This window comes from Micromys minutus, assembly GCF_963924665.1.
Source record: "Micromys minutus genome assembly, chromosome: X".
In the NCBI taxonomy this organism is placed as follows: domain Eukaryota; kingdom Metazoa; phylum Chordata; class Mammalia; order Rodentia; family Muridae; genus Micromys; species Micromys minutus.
Window position 1 is genome coordinate 54247662 of NC_137970.1, and position 11576 is coordinate 54259237.

General features: G+C 38.6%; 1 pseudogene across 1 annotated transcript; it reads left to right on the forward strand.

Moving 5' to 3' along the window:
- The first annotated feature begins 226 nt into the window (after positions 1 to 226).
- Positions 227 to 889, forward strand: LOC308415380 (cofilin-1-like; annotated as a pseudogene). Its single transcript has 2 exons — positions 227 to 285; positions 448 to 889. The product of its transcript is annotated as a cofilin-1-like (transcript).
- Positions 890 to 11576: the final 10687 nt, after the last annotated feature.

Here is an 11576-nt window from a genome sequence, read left to right on the forward strand (position 1 = left end):
GTCTCAGCAGATACAAAGAAAATTGAAATTCCTGCATCCTATCAGACAACCATGGATTAAAGTTGGATATTATCATCAACAAAAACAACAAAAAGCTTAAACACTCATAGAAACGGAATAACTCTGTACTGAGTTAAAAAAATGGTTCAAGGTTCAGTTGGATCCTGGTAGCAGCTGCGGCAGCTCAGTTCTTCTGTAGCTCTGTCTCCCTTTGGTTTCTGGAAAGATGGCCTCTGGTGTGGCTGTCTCTGATGGTGTCATCAAGGGGTTCAATGACAGAGCTCTGTGGTCCAGTGAAGGCTTGTTTTCCCAGTATAGGAGAATGCCAAGGTGCTGAGGTAGGAGAAAGTGGTTGGGAGAGGGAAAACCTTTATGGAGGCAATGGGAGGGGGAGGGGGAGGGGGAATGGGATTGGGGAAGAGGATAACATCTGAAATGTAAAGGCAGAGAATATCCAATAAAAAAGAAAGTTCTCAAGTCTTCAATGCCAGAAGTGAAGAAACACAAGAAGGCAGTCCTCTTCTGCTTGAGTGAAGACAAAAAGAACATCATCCTGGAGGAGGGCAAGGAGAGGGTAAGAGATGTGGGCAGACTATGGACAATCCCCACACAACTTTTGTCAAGATGCTGCCAGACAAGGACTGCCTATGTTCTCTATGATGCAACCTACAAGACCAAGGAGAGCAAGAAGGAGAACCTGGTGTTAATCTTCTGGGCCCCTGAGAGGACACCCTTAAAGAACAAAATGTTCTATGCCAGCTCCAAAAATGCCATCAAGAAGAAGCTGACAGGAATCAGGCATGAATTACAAGCTAACTGGGACCATTGCACCTTGACAGAGAAACTATGTGGCAGTGCCTTCATTTTCCTGGAGGGAAAGTCTTTGTGAGCCACCTCCAGCCCTCTGCCTGGAGCATCTAGCAACACCAGACCTGCTCCTGGGTGTTTCAGACTGCCCCTTTCCTGCCAGACAAGAGTGGCTAGGGGCTTCCCCAGGGGGAGGGCTATGCCTTCATCTCAGTTGCCAAACATCCCTCCCACCCCCTGGAAATTCCTTTTCCCTTAATCCCTGACAGTTTTGGCCTTCCCTAACTGCTTTTGATCTTCGGATTCCTCTTGAGTTGAAGCACACCAAGTCCCACTCTAGGCACACAGATGGGGGGAGCCTGCATTTTTAATGACACTCCTACTCCTCATTTCATGCTGCCAACTTCTAACCACAATAGTGACTCTGTGCTTGTCTGTTTAGTTCTTTGTGTACATGAAATATAGAAATGACCCTCCCTGCACCAGCTGGTTGCCCTCCCCTTTCCCTTGATCTTAGGCACTCATGGAAGCAGGAGCAGTAAGGGACCTTCTGTGTTCTTTGTTTGTTTGTTTTAAAGGCTAATTAACAATGTGGAAAAAAATGGTTCAAAACAAAAATAAAGAAATTTGAGACTTTCTGTAATACAATGAAAAATGAATAGATAACATTCACTCAAGCTTATAGGACACAATGAAGGCTGTTCTAAGAGGCAAGTTCCTAACACTAAGTGCTCGCATGAAAATGTTATTGAGATATCATAAAAGCAAACAAAGAGCACACCTGAAATCTCTAAAACAAAAATAAAAAAATGCATTTAAAAGAAGTAAACATCAAGGAATAATCAAACTCTTGGCTGAAATCAATAAAATAGAAACAAAAAGAACAATGCAAAGAATCAGTAAAACAAAGATTTGGTTCTTTGAGAAAAATGAAGAAGATTGATAGACAGTGAATTTAACAAAAAGGTGGAGAGAAAAGATCTTAATTTTAAAAATTAGCAATGAAAAGTGGGATATAACAGCAGACACTGAGGAAATGTAGGGGATCATAGGACATACTTCAAAAGCTTGTACTCCACTAAAGTCATCCCCACAGACTCTGGGGAGCCTACTCCATCTCTGGCATGTCCTCAAGATGCATCCCCCACATCAGTTGCAGGCCTTCATTCATTCTCCTGCCCATTTGGCCCTCTGATCCTGAATCATTCATTGCTCTTCCCTTTTGCCTCTCCCATTCAGTTCCCTCACTCTATCTCCCTCCTATGACAATTCTATTTTCCCCCTTCTAACTGAGATTCAAGCATCCTCACTTGGGCCGTCCATCTTGTTTTGCTTCTTTGGGTCTGTGGATATCTGTAATTTATGGCTAATATCCAATTATCAGTGAGTACATATGTCCTTTTGGGTCTGGTTTGCCTCACTCAGCATGACATTCTCAAGTTGCATACATTTGCCTAAAAAATTCATAATGTTTTTGTTTTTAATAGCTAGATAGTATTTCATTGTGTAAACGAACCACATTTTCTGAATTCATTCTTCAGTTGAGGAACATCCCGATTGTTTCCAGCTTCGGGCGATTACATAATGGAACATGTGTCATATCTGAGACTCATAGCAGTGGGAATATGGAACCTAAAGCGGCCTCCTCCTGTAGATAGACAAGACCCCCTAGTGGAGGGACACCAAGCCACCCAGAAAACTTCCCACCCAAAATTTATCCTGTTGACAAGAAATGTAGGGACAAAGACTAAACAGAGACTGAAGGAATGGCTGAACAAAAACGGTCCAAAAGTTAGAGCCATCCCATGGGCAAGCACGAAATCCTTGTCACTATTAATGATACTCTGATGTGCTTGTAGACAGCAACCTAGCATAACTGTCCTCTGAGAGGCTCCTCTTAGCAGCTGACTGAAACAGATGCAGAGACTCATAGCCAAATATTGGACAAAGCTTGGGGAGTCATATGAAAGATTTGAGGGAAAATTGAGAGACCTGGATAAAATAGAACCTCCACAGGAAAAACCAACAGTGCCAACTAACATGGATCCTTGGGGGATATCACAGACTGAATCATCAACCAAAGAGCATACAGCGGCTGGACCTACCACCCCCCCACATATGTGGCAGCTGTGCAGCTTAGTATTAATGTGGGTCCTCTAACAACTTGAGCAGGTGCTGTTCCTAAAGCTGTTGCCTGTTTTTGGATCCTGTTCCCCTAGCTGGGTTGCCTCATCTGGATTCCATTGGAGAGTAAGGGCCTAGTCCTGCAGAGAGTTGGTGTGTCAGTGTGAGAGGATACCCAGGGAGCCTCTACCCTCTCAGAGGAGAAGATAGAGGGGGTAAGTGTGTAAGGGGGGACATGAAGGAGGGCAGTGATTGGGACGTAAGGTAAATACACAATGGAAAAAAAAACTTGTACTCCATACAAGTTTTACATACTTAATACGTAACATTTACTAAAGTTAAATCAAGATCAGATAAGCAATTTAAGCTGACCTATATCTTCTCCCTTAGTGAAATAGAAGCATTGATTAAATCTCCCAACCTAAAAGCCTGGGGACAGATGGTTTTAGAGCAGAATTCTACCAGATGCTGCCAGGAGATATAATGTTGTCTTTTAGCGTTTGTAGGCACCAGACACACATGTGGTGGACAAACATACATGCAGGCAAAACATTAAAACACATAGAAATTTAAATACTTTGTATTAGCTCTTTGAGAGTTATATATGATATTATTTGATCATATTTACCCTCATGCCCTAGCTCTTTCCACATCCCTTCCCTGCCCACACAACTTGATTCTCCTTTTAAACACATCAAGAGCAATATGTGCTGCCCAAATATTCTTGGATGTGTAGTCTTCCACTAGAGCACTGGCTTTTAACTTTCCTAATGCTGTGACTCTTTAATAAAGTTTGTCATAAAATTATTTTTGATGCTACTTCATAATTGTAATTTTGCTACTATTTTGAATTGTGATTTAGATATCTGATATGTAAGATATTTGATATGTGACCCCGGTGAAAGAGATGTTAGATTCCCCAAAGGGGTCATGACCCACAAGTTGAGAACTGCTGCCCTAGAGCATGCACATTACCTTCCAGAACTATGAAAGTTAGCCAATAGGACTATCTTCAAGTTGAGTATCAGCTTGATTTCTTCCTGTTGTATTACTCAAGTATGTTTTGTCTTCAGCAATTGGGTCTTTTATCAAATTCTGAAGGGTAACCAATAGTAACTGTTGGAGACTAACACAGTCACTATGGAAATTATTCAGTGATACCACTCTTAGGGATATAGCCAAAGGACTCTGAATATTGTTCTAAACATAGCTTCTCAATTGTGTTCATTGTTGCTTTATTCATAAAAGTTAGGAAATGGAAACAGCCTAGATGCTAGTCAACTGATGAATGGACAATAAAAATGTGGTATATTTACACAAGAACTATTATTTGGCTATTAAGAAAATGGATTTCACAGATAATGGATGGAACTAGAACCAACTATTCTGAATGATGTATCCCAGATCCAGAATGATAAATAGCTTATGTTTTCTCAAGTTTGTGGATATTAGTTTGAGTCTTTGAGTATTTGTGCTTTATTTAGAATTCCCATAGAAGTTGGGAAGGAATTAAGAAGCCATAGAAAAGAGCTTTTAGGGGAGTAGAGAGAATGCAGTTGTACTGAAAAATTAAAAGGGAATAATAAAAGAGGAAGTGTAAAAATTGGGTCAAGAAGCAGAGTGTAGGATAAGATGAGCAGGATAAATAACAACAAAGACCTTATGAAAAAGTTGTATGGAGACCTACTTTTGGAGAAGCTCCTGTCTGTCTGTCTGTCTATCTGTCTGTCTGACTGTCTCTCTCTCTCTTTCTCTGTGTGTGTGTGCATGTGTGTGGGCATATTGTATTTATATAGTTTAAATGGAGTCATGTTATAATGTGATATCAGGACCTCTACTAAACTCCATAGAATCTACCAAACAAACAGAAACTATTGACAAAGGCTGTGTTAGTTTTTTGAAGTTGTTGGACATCCCTTAGACTCTCCAAAATAAATAAATGTTTTCAAATTGTGAGCTTATCAAGAAATTGAAACACAACATCAATAAAAACAAAATTTTTAAAATCATATTTAATAATCTAAGCAAAACTTTAAAATGTGATACAAAGCTATGAAAATAGAGAAGAACAGGGTGAAATCAATAAGACAAAATATCTATACATTGAAAAATTTAAAACCTTTCCAGAATTTAAAGTCTTGTAAGATTCCACATACTTAAAATACAAAATGCAATATTGTAGATTGCCCTGAAGTTGTTTATCTGGCTGTAGAGTTGTGTTTGTGTGGGATTTTGGGGTACAGAAATAACCCTGGACAGAGGCAGAGAATAGGTGGTAGAAAACAGCCAAGGGAAGGGAGTTTCGTGGACAAGTTGGGCCGTGGTAGCAGGTCAGACTGAGCGCCAGAGGAGTGTGTGGCTCTGAACTAAAACTGGGCTTAAGGAGTGAAACCTCAGGACAGTACATAGATAAACCCTTATTATATTTTAATATTTACTGTAACACAATACTGTTAAGATGTCAACTCTTCACTGTCTTTTACAGAAACACAACCCAATCACTATCAGAAAAAAAAAATCTAGCACAATTCTTTTTTTTCTATCTTATATTTTTTATTGGTTATTTCTTTATTTATATTTAAAATGTTATTTCCCTTCCCAGTTTATGTACCCCTCTTCCACCTTTAACATCCCCCCTCCCCCTTACTTCTATGAGAGAAATCTTCCACTCACACACCCACTCCTGTCTCACCACCCTAGCATCCCCCTACACTGGGGGGGGCATCGAGTCTGAACTGGGCTAAGGGCCTTCCCTCCCATTGATGCCAGATAAGTCCATCCTCTACTACATATGTAGCTGGAGCCATGGGTCTCTCCATGTGTACTCATTCATTGGTAGGTTAGTCCTTGGGTGCTCTGGGTGATCTGGTTAGTTGATAATGTTGTTCTTCCTATGGGGTTGCGAACCCCTTCAGCTTCCTCAGTCCTTCCCCTAACTCTTTCATTGTGGTCCAGATTAGCACAATTCTTTAGCACATTACCAAGAGACTGCAAATGGTTTCACAAGACATACATTTGTTTTATATGTATATGCCACATTTTTCTGTATAAGTCTTTCATGTTTAATTACTCTGTCTCAGGCTGTTAAAATAAAGGCTGTTGAATTAAAAGAGTGAGATGATGTTAGAGATACTAGCCCCTTTCCTTCTCAAAAAAAAAACAAAGCTATTGATCTATGTTTTTAATAAGGTATGTCATGATGGTTTGATTATGCTTGGCCCAGTGAGTGGCACTATTAAAAGGTATGGCCTTGTTAAAGTAGGTATGTCACTGTGGGCCTAGGCTCTCATCCTAGCTGCCTGGAAGTCAATCTTCCACTATCAGCCTTTATATGAAGATGTAGAACTCACAGCTCTTCCTGTACCATGCCTGACTGAATGCTGCCATGCTCTCAACTTGGTGATAATGGACGGAACCTCTGAACCTGTAATCTAGCCCCAATTAAATGTTGTTCCAGGTTACATCTTGTTTTACATGTACTTTATGCTCACTGTAACTAGTAACAGTTTAATGCATACTATCAAACCTTTTAAAAAATCAAGTACTGACAAAACTGTATTCATACACTTTTATGCAAAAATGCTTTTAAATCTGTACATTTATTTTTGTTTTTTAAAATAAAATTGTTCAATTAAAAAAAAGAATATCGCAAAGCAGAAAAAAGAAAAATATAGAATGTCATATAATTTTTATTTTGTTCCTATCTGTATCTATCAATTGAGTCTAAAGATAATGTTCAGAGTGCATTATTAAAATTTAAATATACCAGATATGTCTTAGTCCAAAAACAAAAACAAAAACAAAAACAAAAAAAAAAAAACCAAAAAAACAAAAGACTTGCCTTGGTCATGCTGTCTATTCATAGCAACAAAACCCTAAGACAACATGAGCTGTTTACAAAGTTAAAGGACAATAACAATAAACAGATTAAATCCTGAAATACTGACATGTTAGACTTACAAAGAAATCAAAGTATTCGGATACAAAATACTAAGCAAATTAATGAAGGAAGGCATGGAAGAAAAAGTAAAGCTTCGTGTCCACTGGCTGACATTTTGCCAAAACAGTTTTAGGTGGAAGTCCTGCATGCTACCCGATAGACAAATACTATTTTGCTTTAGCTTGCTAACCAGTTCAGCAGAGGAAATCTATTCTGGGAGAGAGTTTACAAATAAGCCTTTCAGACAGCAATATTAGGGAACCTCACACTTTTATATTTACAACTTGAAAGTTTGTCATCCTCAATACATTAAGTATTAAGTCCACCTTGAGGACTTATATAGTCCTAGGGTAGAGAAAAGACTGAAAACAATTATATTTCAGTGTCTATTAAGAATCGCAAAGAAGTTAAGCCAGAAGTAAATTATCGATATCAGAGCTCCTGAAGTCCATTAAGATGATAAAGTCAGTACCAAGAAGGAATTTATAGGCCCTAAGACACAGTGAGAAGCATATCCATGGCCAGAGTCAGAGGCTGTTCTGAGAGCTGCAGTCATTTGTGCCCAAGATTCAGGGAATAATGGAATTTAACCCACAATAATAGGTAGACTGAGCTCCCAGTGTAAACAGTCCATACTAATCTAATGTTTGATTTCAAGAGAAATAAGTGGCTTCTATCCCATCTACAGGATATGCTGTAAAAGACAATACCTCCAAGTGGGAATAAAGCCTACACACTTATTATATGAGCAGGGAAGTTGACTAGTTTATTATTTTTCAAGTTTTAAATAATCTTTTTTTGAACAACTTTATTTTAAAAAACAAAGATAAAAGAACAAATTTAAGCATTTTTGCATAAAAGTATATGAATACATTTTTGTCAGTGCTTGACTTTCTTTTTTTTCCAAAGGTTTGATAGTGTGCATTAAGGTCTTAAAGTTACAATGAGCAAAAAGTACATGTAAAACAGGATGTAAACCGGAATTAGTCAAAGTTTTCTTACTGTGTAAGGATTGAGCATAATGTTTTTTTTTTCTTGAACTTCACACAGTCTGTGAGTTGTTTCTGGGGTGTTCAGAGCATTCTGGGGTTAGTATCCCATTATCAGTGACTGCGTATTATGTCTATTCTTTTGTGCCTGGGTTATCTCACTCAGGATGATATTCTCTAGATGCAACCATTTTCTTAAGAATTTCCTTAGGTCATTGTTTCTGATAGCTGAATAGTACTCCTCTGTGTAAATGTACCACAATTTTTGTATCTATTGATGTACTGAAGGACATCTGGGTTCTTTCCAGCTTCTGGGTATTATAAATAAAGCTGCTATGAACATTGTGGTGCATTTGACTTTGTGTTATATTGGAGTGTCTCTGGGGTATATGCCCAGAAGTGGTATAACTGGGTCTTCAGGTAGTACTATGTCCATTTTTCTGAGGAACCACCAGACTGATTTCCAGAGTGATTGAATCAGTTTACAAACCCACCAACAGTGGAGAAGTGTTCCTCTTTCTCCACAACTTCACCAGCATCTGCTGTCATCTGAGTTTTGGATCTTGGCCAATCTGACTGCTGTGAGGTGGAATCTTAGGGTTGTTTGATTTGCATTTCCCTGAATGCTAAGGATGTCAAGCACTTCCTTAGATGTTTGGTCTATTTCTTCCCTAAGTTTGATTATTTCTTGCCAACTACTCTTCTTGGATATATCTGCTTCCTTTCATTCTAGAATTTTCAATTGTACTGTCAGGTTGCTAGTGTATGCTCTCTCCAGTTTTTTTGGAAGCACTCAGAGCTATGAGTTTTCCTCTCAGTACTACTTTCATTGCATCCCATAGGTTTGGGTATGTCGTGTTTTCATTTTCATTGAATTCTAGAAAATCTTTAATTGCTTTCTTTATTTCTTCTTTGACCATGCTATTGTTTAATAGAGCATTGTTTAGTTTCCATGTGTATATGGAATCTTTGTTGTCTTTGTTGTTATTAAAGACCAGCCTTAGACCATGGTGATATAAAAGGATGCATGGGAGTATTTCAATCTTCTTATATCAATTGAGGCTTGTTCTGTGACCAATTAAGTGGTCAATTTTTGAGAAGGTGCCTTGGGGTGCTGAGAATAAGGTGTATTCTTTTGTTTTAGGATGATATGTTCTGTAAATATCTATTAATTCCAGTTGGTTCATAGTCTCTGCTAGTTTTACAGTGTCCTTGTTCAGTTTCTGTTTCCATGATCTGTCCATTGGTGTGAGTTGGGTATTAAAGTCTTTCCCTATTATTGTGTGGGGTGAAATGTATTTTGTGAGCTTTAGTAGGGTTTCTTTTATGAATATGGGTGCTTTTGTATTTGGAGCATATATGTTAAGGATTGGGTGTTCCTCCTGACAGATTTCCCCTGCAATGAGTAAAAAGTGTCCTTCCTTATCTTTTTTGATAACTTTTGGTTGGAAATTTACCTTATTCGATATTAGAATAGCCAGTCCAGCTGGCTTCTTGGGGTCGTTTGCTTGGAAGGTTTTTTCCAACCCTTTTACTCTGAGGTAGTGTCTGTCTTTGTCTCTGAGATGAGTTTCCTGTATGCAGCAAAATGCTGGATTTTGTTTGTGTTATCCAGTCTCATAGCCTATACCTTTTTATTGGGGAGTTGAGTCCATTTATGTTAATAGATATCAAGGAATAGTGGTTTCTGTTTCCTGCTAATATTGCTTTGGTAGGTTGAATTGTGCCTGTGTCTCTTTCTCCTTTTGGTTTTCTTGCTTAGGAGTTCTCTTGTTTTTCTAGGATGTAGTTCCCCGCATTGTATTGGGTTTTCCACCTATAATTCATTGTAGTGCTGGTTTTGTGGTCAGATATTGTGTAAATTTAGTTTTGTCTTGGAATATCTTCATCTCTCCATTTATGTTGATTGAGAGTTTTGCTGGGTATAGCAGCTTGGGCTGGCACTTGTGCTCTCTTAGGGTCTGTATGATGTCTGTCCAGGCTCTTCTAGCTTTCATAGTCTCTGTTAAGAATTCGGGTGTGGATTCTGATTGGTCTGCCTTTTTTATGTTACATGACCTCTTTCCCTTACTGCTTTTCGTATTCTTCTTTTGCTTTTGGCATGTGGTGTTTTGACTATTATGTGTCGGGAGGAATTTCTTTTCTGGTCCAACATATTTGGAGTTCTCTAGGCTTCTTTTATGCTCATTGTCACCTCATTCTTAAGGGTAGAGATGTTTTCTTCTACAATTTTGTTGAAGATATTTACTGTGTCTCTTAGTTGATATTCTTCTCCCTTTTCTATTCCTATTATCCTTAGGTTTGGTCTTCTCATTGTGTCCTGGCTCTCCTGGACATTTTGGGTTAGGAGCTTTTTGGCTTTTGCATCTTCTCTGACTGTTTTGTCTATGTTTACAATGTTCTCTTCCGCCCCTTAGATTTTCTCTTCCATCTCTTGTAGTCTGTTTGAAATGCTTCCATCTGTGACTCCTGATTTCTTTTTTAGGATTTCTACTTCTTGGCTTGTCTCTTTTAGTGTTTTCTTTATTGTGTCCATTTCTATTTTGAATTCCTTCTTACATTCCTTCATCTCTTTGGTTGTGTTTTCTTCTAGTTCTTTGAGTTTTTTCTTGTTTCTTCTTTAAAAGCTTCTGAATCTTTATGCTTTTCCTCCCGTTCTTGTTTAAGGATCTCTATCGTCATCTTAAGGTAGGATTTCGTGTCTGAGTGTTCTTTTTCCGGTAGTGTTTGGCATTCCACTGTTTGCTGTGATGGGAGAGCTGGGTTCTAGTGTTGCCAGGTTGTCTTGGTTTCCCTGGGATATGCTCTTTTGCTTTCCTCTTGCTATCTTGTTGTCAGTGACTGGTTCTTGCCTTTCCCTTGTACCTGGCCTGTGTCCCTGGATCTCCACTGTTCCTAGTGGCAGATAATCTGAGCCCTGTTCTGTGCCCCAAAGCCACTGGCTGGGAACAGCAGGCCCAATGCTGGGTTCCGGGTCCCTGGATCAGGAAGGGCAGGGGCATGCTTTCTGTGTGCGCTCAGCAGAGGTCTCTCTGCTCCCTGGCTAGTCAGAACCCCTTCTCACCAGGCCTGTATATCTGGGTCTCTGCTGGTCCTGGTGGTGGATGGTCCGAGTCCTGTTCTGTGCCCCCAATTTTTAAATAATCTTTGTTGAATGGTTTTGATCTTTTGGGAGGTGAGTTGTTCTACTGATTTAAGTTTTTTTCCTGTTATCATGTCTTCTAACTTTCTACTAAGCACTTTTCTTCTCATTACTTTTCTTTCTTCTATCTTATTTCTTTTACCAAATTCTCTATTTTGAGTAAAATGTGTAATGATAGAAGTATAACAATGCCTAATACTTTGAAATAATTGAAATAAATGAGGTAGTAGGTGTTTAAAATGTATGAATGAACCAGAATAAATATGAATGACAAACTACATAAGTTCTGCCACTGCCAACTACTAGTTATAAAAATTGAGCAGTGCTTAAATTATTCCTGCTTCAGTTTCATGGGCAAACTGGAGCTCTTAGTACTTTGCTAGTATTATAGGGGAGATCATGTACATTATTAGCTCATGCATATTCAACATGCAATAAATAATATATAGTTTTCTACAACTCTAGTGTAGAATCCATGAAATAGGACTAAATATGATAATAATATGCATTACTCTATGTTTGCTAAATAAAAAATTAAACTATTCCCTTTTAAATAATATTCTAAGCAAAATCA